The sequence below is a fragment of the Lactuca sativa genome, chromosome 3 (assembly GCF_002870075.4).
Source record: "Lactuca sativa cultivar Salinas chromosome 3, Lsat_Salinas_v11, whole genome shotgun sequence".
In the NCBI taxonomy this organism is placed as follows: Eukaryota; Viridiplantae; Streptophyta; class Magnoliopsida; order Asterales; family Asteraceae; genus Lactuca; species Lactuca sativa.
The window spans coordinates 30,517,334-30,536,620 of NC_056625.2; positions in this window are offsets into that span (position 1 = coordinate 30,517,334).

Sequence of the window (19,287 nt, forward strand, 5' to 3'; positions counted from 1 at the left end):
ACATAGCTGGTTACACCAACAGGTTCAGTGACTTAATAACACTTTGCCCAGGAATGTTAACCCTGGAGAGCCAAAAGGTCAAGAGATACATCTGGGGACTATCACCCCAACTTCGAGGAAGTGTGCTAGCTTCCAGACCTTTGACTTTCGCCAGCGCCAAGGAACTAGCGCAATCTCTTGTTGATCATGGTGTCTGTCAAGGAGTCGCGGCTATTATCGTTGAACCAACCAAAGGGAACAGCAACAATGAAATCAATGCCAACAACAAGAAGAAGAAGAAACTTTAGAACAAAAGGAAGGGGCAAACTTCGCAAGAACCTTCAAAGAAGCAAATGGTTGCGGTTCATGCTGCTACTACCCCCACCACAACTCCTGCTACCTCTACGCCAACAAAACCATATGCGGGGATTCTGCCCAAGTGCAGCAACTGCAACTACCATCACCATGGTATTTATCGCGAGATGCACTGCAAGAACTGTGACAGGAAAGGGCACACAGCCCGTTTCTGTAAAGCACCGGCACGACCAATCACTCAAGTTTCTGGCACTGGAGTAAGCCGGGCGTGTTATGGGTGCGGAGAGACTGGACACTTCAGGAGGGATTATCCCAAGGAAAGGAATATTGGCGGTGTGGGGAGAGTGCTGGCAGTAGGACAGAGAGAAGCAATAGCGGACCCCACGGTGGTTACGGGTACGTTTCTACTCAACAACACTTATGCATGCATACTTTTTGACTGCGGTGCGGAGAGAAGTTTTGTGAGTCATAAATTCAAACACCTACTTAATCAAAAACCCCAACCACTCAATAAAATATTCACTGTAGAAATGGCAAACGGTAAAACAGAACACGCAAACGATTTGTACGTAGGGTGCACACTAAATTTAGACGAGCGTTTGTTTCGAGTCGATCTTATGCCCATTTCCATAAGAAGTTTCGATGTAATCATCGGTATGGACTGGTTGAGCCTTCACCATGCCGATATCCTTTGCCACGAAAGGGTTGTTCGCCTAAATCTGCCAAACGGCGAAACTCTTGTCATTTATGGCGACAAACCTAGTTCAAATTTACAAATCATTTCCTGTATTAAAGCACAAAAATATCTTCGTAAGGAATATCATGCCTTTCTAGCCCACGTAGTAGACAAGAAACAAGAATCGAAAAACATTAAAGACATTCCGGAAGTCTGCAATTTCCCAGACATCTTCCCAGAAGAACTTCCAGGAATCCCACCGGAACGTCAAGTCGAGTTCAGAATCGACTTAATCCCCGGAGCTACCCCTGTAGCAAAGTCACTGTACCGTTTAGCCCTAGCCGAGATGCAGGAACTATCCAGTCAATTAAACGAACTGCTGAGCAAGGGATTCATCAGACCAAGCTTCTCACCATGGGGAGCGCCAGTCCTATTCGTGAAAAAGAAGGACGGATCCTTCCGCATGTGCATCGATTATCGGGAACTTAACAAACTCACGATCAAGAACCGATATCCCTTACCGCGCATAGACGATCTATTCGACCAACTTCAGGGAGCAAGCTACTTCTCAATGATCGATCTAAGATCTGGTTATCACCAACTGCGAGTACTGGAGGGAGACATCCCCAAAACGGCTTTCCGAACACGTTATGGTCACTACGAATTTGTAGTAATGCCCTTCGGATTGACGAATGCTCCAGCAGTGTTCATGGATTTGATGAACCGAGTATGTCGTCCCTTCCTGGATAAATTCGTGATCGTATTCATAGATGATATACTCATCTATTCAAGAAGCCAGGAAGAACACAGCAAACATCTCCGCCAAGTACTGGAAACATTAAGGGCAGAGAAACTTTACGCAAAATTTTCCAAGTGCGAATTTTGGATTCGGGAAGTGGATTTCCTAGGACATGTTGTAAGCAAAGAAGGAATACACGTGGACCCTTCCAAGATAAAGGCAATAGATAATTGGACTACTCCAAGAACCCCTACAGAAATCTGGCAATTTTTGGGACGCGCCGGGTATTACCGAAGATTCATACCGAACTTTTCAAAGATTGCCAAGCCGCTTACCACCCTAACCCAGAAGAATGTGACCTTCGACTGGGGAGAAAAACAAGACAGTGCATTTCAGACACTAAAGCGAGCCTTATGTAGTGCGCCCATCCTAACCTTGCCAGAGGGAACGGAGGACTTCGTGGTCTATTGTGATGCATCAAACCAAGGACTTGGTTGTGTATTAATGCAAAGAGGGAAAGTCATCGCCTACGCCTCAAGGCAACTAAAGACGCACGAAGCGAACTACACAACGCATGATCTTGAGCTAGGAGCAGTCGTCTTCGCTCTGAAGATATGGAGACACTATCTCTACGGCACAAAATGTACCATCTTCACTGATCATAAAAGCCTCCAACATATCCTCAATCAGAAGGAACTCAACATGAGACAAAGACGATGGGTAGAACTACTAAGTGATTACGAGTGCGAAATTCGATATCACCCTGGAAAAGCTAATGTAGTGGCTGATGCACTCAATCGGAAGGAGTACTCAGGTCGCCAAGTGAAGTCCCTAACTATGACAATCCATTCACACCTGTTCACGCAAATCAAGGAAGCCCAAATAGAAGCCTTGAAATCCGAAAATGTGATAGGAGAAGCCCTAAGGGGAATGGATAAGAACCTTGAGACCAAGAACAACGGAATTCGTTATTTCATGGATCGATTTTGGATACCGAAGTTTGGTGGATTCAGAGAAATCGTTATGGACGAAGCCCATAAAACACGATACTCCATACATCCCGGCTCCGATAAGATGTATCTCGATCTCAAGAAGTTGTACTGGTGGCAAAACATGAAAGCCGAAATTGCTACCTACGTGAGCAAATGCTTGACATGTGCCAAAGTCAAGGTGGAATATCAGAAGCCCTCGGGTTTATTACAACAACCAGAAATACCCGAATGGAAGTGGGAGCGGATAACCATGGATTTCATAACAAAATTACCCAAGACAGCAAGCGGACTCGACACCATTTGGGTAATTGTCGACAGATTAACTAAGTCAGCACATTTCCTACCGATCAAAGAGACGGATAAATTGGAGAAGTTAACAAGGACATACCTCAAAGAAATTGTACGACTGCATGGTGTACCCATATCCATTATCTCGGACCGAGATAGTAGATTCACCTCAAGGTTCTGGCAGTTGTCACACCCCAAAACCAAGAACGGCGGAAACGTTCTGGGGCGGAGGACGTCATGTAAGGTAATCACAACACAGTAAATGTAAATAGGCAAACAACATCATCCATTGCATTAAATATATAAATTTAATACATGTGTGTTCTGTAAAATTTTAGACACCAAAAATATAACGTAAATCAAAATAACAAAATGATGAGTCTTGAGTACGCTCCATCATCTCAAAAGCTGGCATCGGTACCTGTCTACTGATGACCTGAGAATACAAGTTATTTTGAAAGAGTTTATCAGCATTAAGCTGGTGAGTTCATAAGTATTTTAGTGTCAATGTTCATTGTCAAAAACGTTTGAACTTGTCCCAATGTATAAGTTTGTAAAAATGTAAATAAATGTTTAAAAGTATTTGCAAAAGTTTGAATCTCTCAGAAAATCCTATATTTTCTATAATAGTAACCTTCTACCAAGGCTTAACTGTTTTGTAAACTCGTCTGTTGTAAAAGTGTGTGATTACCCAAGTATAACTATCATTTGATAAAATATAGTTTGTACATTAATGCTTAAGTGAGATTATCACCAAAATATGTAATGGGTAAATCATTGTAGTACTGTAGTTTTGTATAATAAGAACTACTGTTGTACTGATTACTACTACCTTAAACCGGATTTATGTTAAGGTATAATGTGATAATTGCACCATACTATCGACTGATAACAACGACATAAAGAACGGTCGTAATAACGGAATGACGTTTGGCACCCGCAGACCTGCAGGTCCGGCTGTAGCTCGCAGCAAGGTGTAGGATAGTCAATCCAGTATAGATCTATACGCAAACTCAACGCTCTCACTCCAAGAGAATTCTGGCTACAACTCGGGCCATGACATTTAAGGCATGCTCCGATACAGTGGATCACATTTGTTATCGTATTCTTGCATGTGTGATGAAATGTTTCTTGTTCTAGTATAGTTGTATATGTTCTCGTAGTATAGTTGTATATATTCTCGTAGTATAGTTGTATATATTCTCTTCCTAGTATAGACTCATGAATGAACTGACTCATTGATCTAGCAGTTGTAATAGTATGATTTTGTGTTACCCCGATGGTAACTTGTTAACAGTGCGTTTAGTACATATGATTATGGAAGTACTTTCATGTCTATATATGTATATTTGATATATAATTAATATGGAAACGACCTTCGGATGGTCACCCAAAATCCTATCAGACCACATCCAAATCGAGGAAAAGGAAACAAGGTGGATAGCCTTCCTAAGTCCTTTAAACATTATTTATACGTCTATACATATATGGGCATGCAATTTGTAATATAAAAGCATAAATAAGTATTTATAAGGCATTTGAAACATAAGTATTATTTTTAAAGAAAGATTGACTTGATGTCAATCTATAAAACCATTTGAAGGTGTAGATTTGATTAAAACAGTTTAAGTATAAGGAACATTTGCTTAAATCACAGTTGCAGTGTAAATTCGAAAAGTAAATGGGTTTGGAAAACATTTAGAAGTAAAACAGTTTGATAGATAGTTTGAACAGTGATAAAACCACTGATTTCCCTAGTTATTAATCACATGTGATTAGTACAATCACATGTGATTGAAACAATAACTATAAGTATTTAACTTGCATTCCCCCCCTTTTGAAAGCATATAAAAGCATTTAGAATATTTAACAGGTTGATTAAGGGGTATGAAACTCACTTGATTGATTGAGGAAAGCGAGATGGAAAACCGGGCAGAGTTTCGTCTCGGAAAACGGATTTTTCTCGGGATTCTCGGGAATCTCGGCAGTAAAATCGACCCTCGGGACTTGAGCAAAAAGACCAGAGCTTCGGGTTATAACGGGCACGGAAAACGAGACAAAGTTGTGAGAGAGAGGAGAGAAATGAGCAACATTTTCGGAAAGCCTCGCATCCTATTTATAGGAAGGCTGAACCGCCTCCGAACGCGGGGCGTACGCTCGTACGCAGCGCGTACGCGTACGTCATGCATGACCGAAGCCTCGACTGCCTCGGTTCGAATGGGACGGGTTGCTGGGTACGCGGGTCGGACGGGACGGCGGGTCGGACGGGACAGCGGGTCGGACGGGTCGGAGCTTCGGACAGGTCGGACGGGTTAGATTCTTCGGATAGCGCGACGTGGACGATCCGAGACCCTCGATCTCAGTACGCGGGGCGTACGAAGGTACGCAGGGCGTACTTCGGTCCAATCCGATGACTCCCCTTCGGATATTACCGGGAATTTATAATTAAATTCTTATTTATTTTAAATAAACTTCAAAAATTCATATCTCTCTCATACGAACTCCGTTTTTGACGTTCTTTATATCCACGCGAAGGTGAGACCATGATCTACGACTTCCGTTTAGATTCCGCTGGCAAATTCCGAAATCATTTTTATTATTTATTTATTAAAATGACGTGATTAAGGAATTTCTTCAAAAATTCATAACTTCCTCGTCCGAGGTCAGATTTGGACGTTCTTTTTATGTACGCAAACCTTGATATGATTCCTATTACTTTATTTAATCCGAATAAGATTTTAGGAAGGTTACATTTTGACCTAAATTTGATCGGTTTTTACATTACATTGACTCGAAATATCGGGTTGTCACATCATCCCCCCGTTAGAAGGAATTTCGTCCCGAAATTAGAATTTTAAGCAAGTTAGAAATTACGAATAACTAAGCAAAAAGGTGAGGGTATTTCAGTTTCATCTGATCCTCACGTTCCCAAGTGAATTCCGGTCCTCGCTTGGCATTCCAGCGAACCTTCACGATAGGGATACGGCTTTGCTTTGTCTGCTTGACTTCACGGTCCATGATCTCTATAGGTTCTTCCACGAAGTTGAGGCTCTCGTTGATTTCGATCTCGTCGAGTGGGATTAGAAGAGTCTCGTCGGATAGACACTTTTTCAAGTTAGATACGTGGAATGTAGAATGTACGTTACGAAGTGCGTCTGGTAGTTCGAGTTTGTAAGCTACGGGGCCGACTCTTGCAAGAATCTCGAAAGGCCCTATGTACCTCGGATTAAGCTTTCCACGCTTGCCGAAGCGTATCAAGCCCTTCCAGGGTGAGACTTTGAGGAGGACTCGGTCTCCCACCTGAAATTCCAAAGGTTTCCTTCGCTTATCAGCGTAGCTCTTCTGTCGGTCTCTAGAGGCTTTCAATCGTTCACGGATCTGAACGATCTTCTCTGTTGTTTCCCGAATGATCTCCGGACCGGTGAGAGTACTGTCGGAAGTTTGCCCCCTGGCTAATTGGGTATCACCCACCTCAGCCCAGCACAGAGGGGATCTGCACTTACGGCCGTAGAGAGCTTCAAATGGAGCAGCCTTGATGCTCGTGTGATAACTGTTATTATAGGAAAACTCGACAAGGGGTAAATGAGTATCCCATGCCTTCCCAAAGTCAATCACGCAGGCTCGCAACATATCTTCTAGAGTTTGGATGGTCCTCTCACTCTGTCCGTCGGTCTGAGGATGGTAGGCTGTGCTCATGTCCAACCTCGTTCCTAGGGAATGTTGTAGTGATTGCCAAAATCTTGAGGTGAACCTACTATCTCTATCGGAGATAATGGACATAGGTACACCATGTAGCCGTACGATTTCCCTAATGTATGTTCTCGTAAGCTTCTCCATCTTGTCGGTTTCTTTGATAGGCAGGAAGTGTGCAGACTTGGTTAATCTATCAACGATGACCCATATGGTGTCAAGTCCACCCGTTGTCTTGGGCAACTTGGTTATGAAATCCATAGTGATCCGCTCCCACTTCCATTCCGGGATCTCTGGTTGCTGCAATAAACCAGAGGGCTTCTGGTACTCGACCTTAACCTTTGCGCAAGTAAGGCATTTACTTACGAAGGTAGCAATCTCTGCTTTCATATTAGGCCACCAGTATAGCTTCTTAAGATCCAGATACATCTTATCTGAACCTGGGTGGACGGAATACCGAGTGTTGTGCGCCTCGGTCATGACCAAGTCTCGGAAGCCACCATGCTTCGGTGTCCAGATCCGGTTCATGAAATATAAAGCTCCGTCACCCTTGGCTTCTAAATTCTTGTCCATTCCCCTAAGGGATTCACTTGACACATTTTCAGATTTCATGGCCTCAAGTTGAGCCGCCTGAATTTGCTTAGTCAGGTGTGAATGGATGGTTATCGATAATGACTTGACTTTGCGACCAGAATATTCCTTCCGACTTAGGGCGTCTGCTACTACGTTGGCTTTACCCGGATGATAACGAATATCGCATTCGTAATCACTGAGTAGCTCGACCCATCGTCGTTGTCTCATGTTGAGCTCCTTCTAATCGAAAATGTGTTGTAAACTCTTGTGGTCGGTAAAGATAGTGCTCTTCGTTCCATACAAGTAATGTCTCCAGATCTTCAGAGCAAACACTACTGCTCCTAGCTCAAGATCGTGGGTCGTGTAGTTAACCTCGTGTGTCTTCAATTGTCTTGAGGCGTAGGCGATGACCTTACCTCGCTGCATCAGAACACATCCGAGTCCTTGGTTTGATGCATCGCAATAAACTACGAAGTCTTCTATTCCTTCGGGAAGGGATAATATTGGTGCGGTGCACAAGGCTCGTTTGAGCGTTTGGAACGCTCTTTCTTGTTTCTCTTCCCAGTCAAAGGCCACACCTTTCTGGGTTAGGGTTGTAAGAGGCTTCGCTATTCGTGAGAAGTTCTGAATGAACCTGCGGTAGTAGCCAGCGAGACCTAGAAATTGACGAATTTCTGTAGGAGTCTTCGGTGCTGACCAGTTCTCAATGGCCTTACTTTTGGATGGGTCCACGTGGATTCCCTCTTCGCTTACCACGTGTCCTAAGAATTCGACTCTTCGGATCCAAAATTCACATTTCGAGAACTTCACATAAAGTTTCTCTTTTCGTAATGTCCCTAGAACTTGTCGCAGATGATCGCCATGTTCTTTCTTACTTCGGGAGTAGATTAGGATGTCGTCAATGAAAACGATGACGAACTGATCCAAGTAGGGTCGGCATACTCTATTCATCAGATCCATGAATACTGCGGGCGCATTGGTCAATCCGAATGGCATCACCACGAACTCGTAATGTCCGTAACGAGTTCGGAAGGCGGTCTTCGGCACATCCTCCTCTAGCACTCGTAACTGGTGATACCCGGATCTCAGATCAATCTTAGAAAAATAGTTCGCCCCTTGCAGTTGGTCGAATAGATCATCTATGCGTGGTAGAGAATAACGATTCTTGACCGTCAGTTTGTTGAGTTCTTTGTAGTCAATACACATACGGAAGGATCCGTCCTTCTTCTTAACAAACAAGACCGGTGCTCCCCAAGGTGAGAAACTTGGCCTTATAAAGCCCTTGCTGAGCAGTTCGTTAAGTTGACCAGAGAGTTCTTGCATCTCGGCTGGTGCTAAACGGTAGGGCGACTTGGCTACTGGGGTAGCTCCTGGGACTAAGTCGATTCTGAACTCGACTTGTCGTTGCGGAGGTAATCCGGGTAGTTCTTCTGGGAAAATGTCGGGGAAGTCGCTCACTACTGGGAGGTTCTTTAGTTCTTTCGTTTCTAGGTTCGTGTCGACGACGTGAGCAAGGAATGCGTGGTATTCCTTACGCAGGTATTTCTGTGCTTGAATACTTGATATGATGCGAAGACTTGCACCGGGTTTGTCGCCATAGACTATAAGAGTTTCGTTAGACGGGAGGTTTAGACGGACTGCTTTCTCGAAGTACATGATGTCGGCACGATGAAGGCTTAACCAGTCCATGCCAATGATGACGTCGAAACTTTTTATTGAGACTGGCATGAGGTCGATTGGAAATGAATGGTTGTCTAGGGTTAGGGTACAACCTAAGTATATGCTACTCGTATTTTCAGTTTTTCCATTAGCCATTTCTACTGTAAATAGTTCTTTGAGTGCGTGCGGTGGTTGATTAAGCATGCGAGCAAATTTATGGTTTACGAAGCTTCGCTCCGCTCCAGTATCGAATAGAATGCATGCATAGGAGTTATCGAGGAGGAACGTACCGGTTACTACTGTCGGGTCAGCAACTGCTTCCCCGTGGCCTATAGCCAGTACCCTCCCTGCTCCTCCAGCATTCCTCGCTTTGGGGCAGTCCCTCTTAAAGTGGCCTGCTTCGCCACATCCATAGCAGGTTGGGCTTGCGCCAGGGCCAGGGACTTGGTTGATAGGTTGTGCCGGGAACTTACAGAATCGGACGGTGTGTCCTTTCCTGTTGCAGTTAGAGCACTGCAATTCACGGCAGGGGCCGTTGTGGTGGTAGCTGCATTTGGTGCACTTGGGCGAACTTCCAGCATACCGACTCACCGGAGCAGTAGTAGCAGCAGTAGGGGTTACTGCGGCATGAATTGCCACCAATTGCTGCTTTTTGGCAGCCTGATGCTTCTTCCTTTCATCCCAGAATTTCCGCTTAGTATCGGCGGGTTTGGAGGGTTCCGGGATGGCTAAGGTGGTTGTGGTTGCAGGGGTTTTGACTCCATGGTCAATGAGTCGTTGTGCCAATCGTTTGGCACTGTCGAAGGTAGCGGGGTTTGACGCTAGCACATTCCCCTGATACGGAGGCACTAGTCCCCATATGTACCTCTCGATCTTCTTCCCCTCGGTGGGAACCATATTGGGGCAGAGGGCCACCAGCTCGCTGAATCGGGCAGTATAAGCGACCACATTGGTGCCCTTCATCGACAGGTTCCAGAGTTCCTGCTCCAGTTTCTGGATCTCGCCCCTCGGGCAGTATTCCTCAGTCATGAGGTCTTTCATTGTTTCCCAGCCCATGTCGTTGGCTACGACGAGAGTTAGGGCTTTGACGTGGCCGTTCCACCACGTTAGGGCTTTACCCTCAAAGGTGCAGGCGGCATATTTCACCTTGCACGCAGCAGGGCATGAACAAATTTCGAAGACTGATTCAGTCTTCTCGAACCACTGCGAGAGAGCAATGACTCCGCCGGTGCCATAGAAAGGCTTCGGCTTGCAGTTTGTAAAATCCTTGTAAGAGCACTCCCTTGAGCGCACAGGGATTTCGATCGGAATAGATTCCACAGGGGTTCCACCTCTGCTGGCATCAGAAGAGTGATACTGAGCCATGGCAGTTGCCACTGCTGCAGCTACAACAGCATTCAGGGCTACAGTATCGATGACCGGAGGCGGAGGAGGTGGTGGAGGTGCAGGATTATTCCTATTCCTGGGAGACTTGCGAGGAGGCATCCTTCAGCTAAAAGTTTATAAAGATAAGAAAGATGGTAAGAATCAATTTGTAAGCAACGTGAGAGTGACACACGGACTAACTAACCATAGTCCAACAGTTGAAAGAGTGTTTGAAACCTTAATAAGAAATATTTGAAGGAAAGCATAAGTGTATAGACTTTTCCCAGATAGATAGATCTCAAAAATACTGGTATTACCGATGTAATAAGTTCAGTGAAAATCGACCTAACAGTAGGTCATACATCATACCATATAGAAAAGTTTGACAGTTCTTAGATTTCAAATTTGAGTACGGAAGTTAGAGACATTTTACACACAAGCGCTACTTGGAGCACAGATGTTAAAGGCTATTCTTTAATTAAAAGACGGAGCTGTACTAGACATCAACCAACGGCGATGGGAAAATCCCGGGCGAGTACTGCGGTCGGATACTTGACGAAACACTTCTTGAATGGGTCGATCCTGAGTCCTCTGACAAGCTCGAAGTTCCAATATTTCAGCTCGTGAGGCAGCCAACTGCTATAGCAGGGTTTTATTTGTCCTCCGGGTCCCTTCCATGTCTTCTTCAAGACGGCGGATGCTGACTGTGTTGACACCTGAGTCGGCATCAATCTCTATGACCCGGTCGACGGCTGCTCCACCTTGCTCGACAATACGAGCTATTCTGCGGATAATGACAGGCAGAGCTCGGTCAGTAGAGCCACCATCGCTGACGTTGTAAAAGGTTCGGTCCCCAAAGTATGGTAAGGGTTGACCCTGATCATCACTCCAGCGGTTCAGGTTGTTTGCCCACATGGGTGTAGGACCTGGAAACGCTGGTCGAGGGTTGTTGTTCGGGGCTTGACCTACAATCGGTAGGTTGTTGACTTCAGGCTCGGAGTCGGACCCATCTGAAAAGCCTTCTGCGAGGTGATCATTCAAAGGGATTGGATGATTAACTTCGGGCTCTTCATCGATCCACCCGGCATTGCCTTCATTGGGAAAGTACGGGTCGCCATGATGGATATCTAGCCATCAAGATCTACGCGAGAATAGAGGTATAAGAATATAGTATACGTGTAACTAGTAGCGCAAAATACTCCTATAGTATTTTAAGTTTAAGTTCTATTGATCTTCTTGTGGTATTGTTGGTAAGTTTTTAGACTTGCTAACCTATCACAACCATTCTAAGGCATGTGCTAATCACTCCTAGGATCAGCATAGTTGATCAGGCTATGCCATTCCCAGGACTGACCATACATCCCCGAGCTCACTTGTGATATTTAACAATCGTAATACTTTTGTTCTTGTCATTGTGACACTTATTTTAGTATGAATGCAGACTAGTATACTTAGTTAAATATTTTATTATTTTAAGTATAGACTCTTGGTCAGAGTTTAATCCCCAATGGGTTTATAGTTTAGTATATCTTTTATGGGTTGATATACTCAATTCACTATAAACAATGCTCTGATACCAATCTGTCACACCCCAAAACCAAGAACGGCGGAAACGTTCTGGGGCGGAGGACGTCATGTAAGGTAATCACAACACAGTAAATGTAAATAGGCAAACAACATCATCCATTGCATTAAATATATAAATTTAATACATGTGTGTTCTGTAAAATTTTAGACACCAAAAATATAACGTAAATCAAAATAACAAAATGATGAGTCTTGAGTACGCTCCATCATCTCAAAAGCTGGCATCGGTACCTGTCTACTGATGACCTGAGAATACAAGTTATTTTGAAAGAGTTTATCAGCATTAAGCTGGTGAGTTCATAAGTATTTTAGTGTCAATGTTCATTGTCAAAAACGTTTGAACTTGTCCCAATGTATAAGTTTGTAAAAATGTAAATAAATGTTTAAAAGTATTTGCAAAAGTTTGAATCTCTCAGAAAATCCTATATTTTCTATAATAGTAACCTTCTACCAAGGCTTAACTGTTTTGTAAACTCGTCTGTTGTAAAAGTGTGTGATTACCCAAGTATAACTATCATTTGATAAAATATAGTTTGTACATTAATGCTTAAGTGAGATTATCACCAAAATATGTAATGGGTAAATCATCGTAGTACTGTAGTTTTGTATAATAAGAACTACTGTTGTACTGATTACTACTATCTTAAACCGGATTTATGTTAAGGTATAATGTGATAATTGCACCATACTATCGACTGATAACAACGACATAAAGAACGGTCGTAATAACGGAATGACGTTTGGCACCCGCAGACCTGCAGGTCCGGCTGTAGCTCGCAGCAAGGTGTAGGATAGTCAATCCAGTATAGATCTATACGCAAACTCAACGCTCTCACTCCAAGAGAATTCTGGCTACAACTCGGGCCATGACATTTAAGGCATGCTCCGATACAGTGGATCACATTTGTTATCGTATTCTTGCATGTGTGATGAAATGTTTCTTGTTCTAGTATAGTTGTATATGTTCTCGTAGTATAGTTGTATATATTCTCGTAGTATAGTTGTATATATTCTCTTCCTAGTATAGACTCATGAATGAACTGACTCATTGATCTAGCAGTTGTAATAGTATCATTTTGTGTTACCCCGATGGTAACTTGTTAACAGTGCGTTTAGTACATATGATTATGGAAGTACTTTCATGTCTATATATGTATATTTGATATATAATTAATATGGAAACGACCTTCGGATGGTCACCCAAAATCCTATCAGACCACATCCAAATCGAGGAAAAGGAAACAAGGTGGATAGCCTTCCTAAGTCCTTTAAACATTATTTATACGTCTATACATATATGGGCATGCAATTTGTAATATAAAAGCATAAATAAGTATTTATAAGGCATTTGAAACATAAGTATTATTTTTAAAGAAAGATTGACTTGATGTCAATCTATAAAACCATTTGAAGGTGTAGATTTGATTAAAACAGTTTAAGTATAAGGAACATTTGCTTAAATCACAGTTGCAGTGTAAATTCGAAAAGTAAATGGGTTTGGAAAACATTTAGAAGTAAAACAGTTTGATAGATAGTTTGAATAGTGATAAAACCACTGATTTCCCTAGTTATTAATCACATGTGATTAGTACAATCACATGTGATTGAAACAATAACTATAAGTATTTAACTTGCATTCCCCCCCTTTTGAAAGCATATAAAAGCATTTCGAATATTTAACAGGTTGATTAAGGGGTATGAAACTCACTTGATTGATTGAGGAAAGCGAGATGGAAAACCGGGCAGAGTTTCGTCTCGGAAAACGGATTTTTCTCGGGATTCTCGGGAATCTCGGGAGTAAAATCGACCCTCGGGACTTGAGCAAAAAGACCAGAGCTTCGGGTTATAACGGGCACGGAAAACGAGACAAAGTTGTGAGAGAGAGGAGAGAAATGAGCAACATTTTCGGAAAGCCTCGCATCCTATTTATAGGAAGGCTGAACCGCCTCCGAACGCGGGGCGTACGCTCGTACGCAGCGCGTACGCGTACGTCATGCATGACCGAAGCCTCGACTGCCTCGGTTCGGATGGGACGGGTTGCTGGGTACGCGGGTCGGACAGGACGGCGGGTCGGACGGGACAGCGGGTCGGACGGGTCGGAGCTTCGGACAGGTCGGACGGGTTAGATTCTTCGGATAGCGCGACGTGGACGATCCGAGACCCTCGATCTCAGTACGCGGGGCGTACGAAGGTACGCAGGGCGTACTTCGGTCCAATCCGATGACTCCCCTTCGGATATTACCGGGAATTTATAATTAAATTCTTATTTATTTTAAATAAACTTCAAAAATTCATATCTCTCTCATACGAACTCCGTTTTTGACGTTCTTTATATCCACGCGAAGGTGAGACCATGATCTACGACTTCCGTTTAGATTCCGCTGGCAAATTCCGAAATCGTTTTTATTATTTATTTATTAAAATGACGTGATTAAGGAATTTCTTCAAAAATTCATAACTTCCTCGTCCGAGGTCAGATTTGGACGTTCTTTTTATGTACGCAAACCTTGATATGATTCCTATTACTTTATTTAATCCGAATAAGATTTTAGGAAGGTTACATTTTGACCTAAATTTGATCGGTTTTTACATTACATTGACTCGAAATATCGGGTTGTCACAGCAGTCGCTACAAAAAGCTTTGGGGACAAGACTAGACATGAGTACCGCTTATCACCCACAAACCGACGGCCAGAGCGAGAGAACTATACATACCCTAGAAGACATGCTGAGAGCTTGCGTAATCGATTTTGGCAAAGCATGGGACACACATCTACCATTGGTCGAGTTCTCGTACGACAATAGCTACCACACCAGTATCAAAGTTGCCCCGTTCGAAGCCCTCTATGGCCGCAAATGCAGGTCACCGTTGTGTTGGGCCGAAGTGGGGGACACGCAACTAGCAAAAGGACAAGCAACTGACAACACGCTCGCTGGACCAGAGATCATAAGGGAGACCACGGAGAAGATTGTTCAAATCCGAGAACGTCTAAAAGCATCAAGGGATAGACAAAAGAGTTACGCAGATAAGAGACGAAAACCCTTGGAATTCCAAGTTGGAGACCATGTCCTACTCAAAGTCTAACCTTGGAAAGGCTTAATACGCTTCGGAAAACGTGGGAAACTGAACCCTAGATACATCGGACCATTCGAGATCCTTGCCAGGATCGGTCTAGTGGCTTACAAACTTAGACTACCTCAGGAGCTCCACAACGTACACCCTACCTTTCACGTATCGAATCTGAAGAAGTGCTTATCCGACGAGACCCTTGACGTCCCTCTAGACGAAATTGCAATAAATGAAAACCTTCAATTTGTGGAGGAACCAGTAGAGATCATGGATCGAGAAATCAAAAGGGCTAAACAAAGCCGCATACCCATTGTAAAGGTCCGCTGGAACGCCAAGCGAGGACCTGAATACACCTGGGAACGCGAAGATCAGATGAAACAAAACTACCCGCATCTTTTTCCTAAAATTGTAAACTCTATCTTAGATTAAATTTCGGGACGAAATTCCCTTAACAGGGGGATGATGTGACAACCCTATTTTTCCCAAAAAGCATTGTAATCGCTCGAAAGCTGAAAAGTAACGAAATTAACCTCGAAAATAAAGTGTTCAAGTATCTAAGTTGGGATACACCAAATATTAGATATCATACCAAGGTTTCCAAGAACATAAAGAACGCTCAAAACCGGGTTATATTGAAGAAATTATAACCACTCGTATATTTACGACACGGCGTTAAAACATTATTTAACGTAAAAAGTAAAATCTCAATAAAATGCATTTTAGCCTTAAGTATCTAAACCAAAGTCGTAGATCTCGTTGAAAGGTGAGCGTACATAAAAAGATCGCCCAAATTTGACCTCGTATGAAGAAGTTACGGATTTTCAAAGTTTCGTAACAGTAGAGGAGGGCTAAAAACTCGGATTGAAGATCGAGTGTTATTTAGCTATCGCCACCTAAACAGAAGTTGAAGATCTCCTCAGTAGTAATAAAACGATAAAAAGACAGAATAAAGAACCTATGAATTTTTAACGAACTTTAGGAGGCCCGGCCTATTAAAATTATATCATTAAAAATAAAGTCAAAACTAGCCAACGGAGTCTAAATGAAAGTTGTAGAGCATAATCTCACCTACGCGTGGATATAAAGAACGCGAAAAACGGAGCTCGTACACGAAAGTTACAAAATTTAGAAGTCGGAAGCAGGATTATGCCCCGCGTAATATGGGAGTACGCCCCGCGTACTAGACCCAGAGTCGAGTCCCATCGGCCCGCCCAAGCTACGCTTGGCTAGACCCAGGAGTCCCATCGGCCCGCCCAAGCTACGCTTAGCTAGACCCGAGTCGTAAGCCATGACGCCATTTTACGCCCCGCGTACTCCGGAAGTACGCGCCGCGTACGAGGGTTTCCAGCCCTATAAATAGAAGGCATGAGCTCGAGTTTTTGCACACCATTCTCCATTCCTCAGTCCTTCTCCCATACCTCTAAGCTCCAGAAGACCTTTCCCTCACCTCGGTTTCCGCACTGGAGCCCCCGACGAAAGATTTAAGCTGCAGAGATCCCCGAAGAGCCCGATGACGCAACCATCCGCGGTCGAAGTTCTGCTCAACTCTAGCCTCTCTCTTCAAACTTAACGAGTGAGTTCATACCCCTACTTTTCAATTCTTTTCATGTTTTAGGGGGGGAATACAAGTACATTACAAATCAAAGTATCATTTTTATAATATCGTTCTTATAAGGTTTTGATACAAAAATAACCTTATGTTTAAAGGGCTATTATATCACCAAGTTGTTATTACCAAATGGGAAATACTTTTGAGAAACTATAATGAGTGTAGTATTCAAGTGATTCATACGTTTTACATATACATCTCGACAAATGAAATGCTTTCAAAAGAAGTAAAGTCTTTATTATCGTAAATCTGTTTATACCTAGTAATGTGAGACAGCTTCACGTACGTTCGAGTATGCATTATTAAGTCTTGTATTATATACCATAATCCCTTGTAGGGGGAGCGTGATACTTGTGTATAGATCTATACGGGATTGACAATCCCACACCTAAGTTGTTAGCTACAGCTAGGCCGGCAGGCTTGGAGTGACAAATGTCATAACAGTTCCAACGCCTGAAGAACGTTGTTACAGGCCATCAGTGTCAATAGCATGGTTATAAAACTCACATAAAAGTATAAAAACAAGTTTGATTTACGAGATTCATATATGCATTTCAGTTTTCCATTTTATCGTTAACACAAATTTTATCACTATTATTCAAGTATGGAACACACAAACGCCCTCCAACACGGGAAACTTTTCAAATCATTTATAGAAAATATTGGATTTTCTGAAAACCTCGTTCATCGGTTTACTATCAAAAAGGACATACTTTTCAATGCAAAACACTTATGAACTCACCAACTTAATTGTTGACACTTTTTCGAAACCACTTGTATTTCTCAGGGAATCAGTAATACAGGTAACCACCAGCTTTTGGAGAAAGGAACACTAAGGATGTTTTATTATGGAACATTTATCATCTCATTGTAATATTCTTTTGCTATTATGTATAACGCAACAACATACGTGTTCATTATATATGTGATGGTTGTGTTACTTTCTTTACAATATTCAATGGTTGTGATACTACGTGAAGTCATCCACCCCCGAATGTTTCCGCCATTCTGGTTTGGGGGTGTGACAGTACTCAAGTTGGTCTCAGGCCCCTAAATACTATGGTTAAGACCCTATTTAAGCACCTTAAGTCCCTTGAGGCCTCTTCATGTTTAGCCTCCACTTCCCCAAAGTAGTCATTTTGAAACTGTAGCTACTTTGTGCACATCTTGAGCATTTTGAGTGAGTTGTTGGGTGTTTTGTGAGGAAGGAATCCACTAAAGAAGAAATGGTGAGCTTGGATCTTGAAGATCCAGAACTTCTATCCTATTTGCAAGCCTCAGAAGGTATAAAGATTAAATCTTTATAATTTCTTTATTTAGATCTAGACTAGCTTAGATTTTTTTCATGCTTTTGGGCCCATAGTTTTGGTTCTTGTGAGTAAAAGCTACTCCACAGCTTGTGATTGTCATATCTTGTCATTTCTGAGGATTTAAAGTCATAAAATGGGATCTTGATGGTTTTTTTCACCCATGCAAGGGTTTGGAGAACTAAAATATGCTAAGGACCTAGGGTTTGGTTTTGGACATCATTAAGAAATGAAAAGTCATAAATTTGGGAACTTTATGACTTTAGACGTCCAAAAAGAGTCAGATCTGTGTGTTGTGCATTTGGTCTCAATCTATTAGGAGCTTAATAAATAGATTAGCAGGTTGTTGGATTACGTGGGGCATAACCCCTGAGTACGTGTTGCTAAGCATGGCCCTGTTTTTTGTGGGAACTCAGTAGACATAAGGTAGTGAAGGAGTACACATGGCATATTGAAGGAGTATGCCTAGCGTACTCCTAGGAGTGGAAATAAGTCATTTTAGGCTTTAGGCCAAGTTGGGTGGGTCTAGCCTTGGAAGGGTAAAAATGGTCTTTTACCCTAGTGAGAGAGAATATGAAATGGACCTTTGATTAAAGTTTATTACCCTAATTATTAATTAGGGTTGATTTTGATATGTTTAGTGTAAGGAGCCTTTATAGCAGCAGTGTGTGTGTGTGTGTGATTTGGTTATCTTCAGATTGAGGTGGGTCTCCTCACAATATTTTCAATTCGAAGGCACCAATGCCGACCCATTAGATTATATTTATAAAATGGTAGTTGTCTTTGTGACTCTTGCATGTATTTGTATGTATGTTTGGACGCGGCCGATTATATGTGTTGGGTGGGGCCCACTACATGTTACTGAAAGATTTGTACTGGTCGGGACCCGATGGATGTCGGGCGAGACCCGGTGTATGAATGGTATGTGGTATTCTAGGGAAATCACTAATCTTTGTGCTTACAGTTTATGGCTATGGTTTTAGATACCTCTGTTTCGAAGGGGAAGGGTCCGACATGATTGTACAACATCCACTAGTGTTCTACCCATTAGATTATATTTATAGAGTGCTAGTTGTCTTTGTGACTCTTACATATATTTGTATGTATGTTTGGGTGGGGCCTATTATTTGCTTTGGGCGGGTCCCACTACATGTTACTGACATATTTATACCGTGCAGGCCCTGATGTATGTATGGTATGTGGTATTTTGGGTAACGCACTAAGCTTTATGCTTACAATTTATGGTTATGGTTCCAGGTACCTCTGATTCGAAGGTGAAAGGCCCGACATGATCGCACATCATTCACTAGTGTTCTGCATTCTATGATTTTGATTTGTACTCTGATAACTATTTTCTACATTTTCAAACTTCGATTAGTTTATGAAATGAATGATTGATGGTTTTGGTTGAATTAAAAAAAATTACTTAGTATTTTGG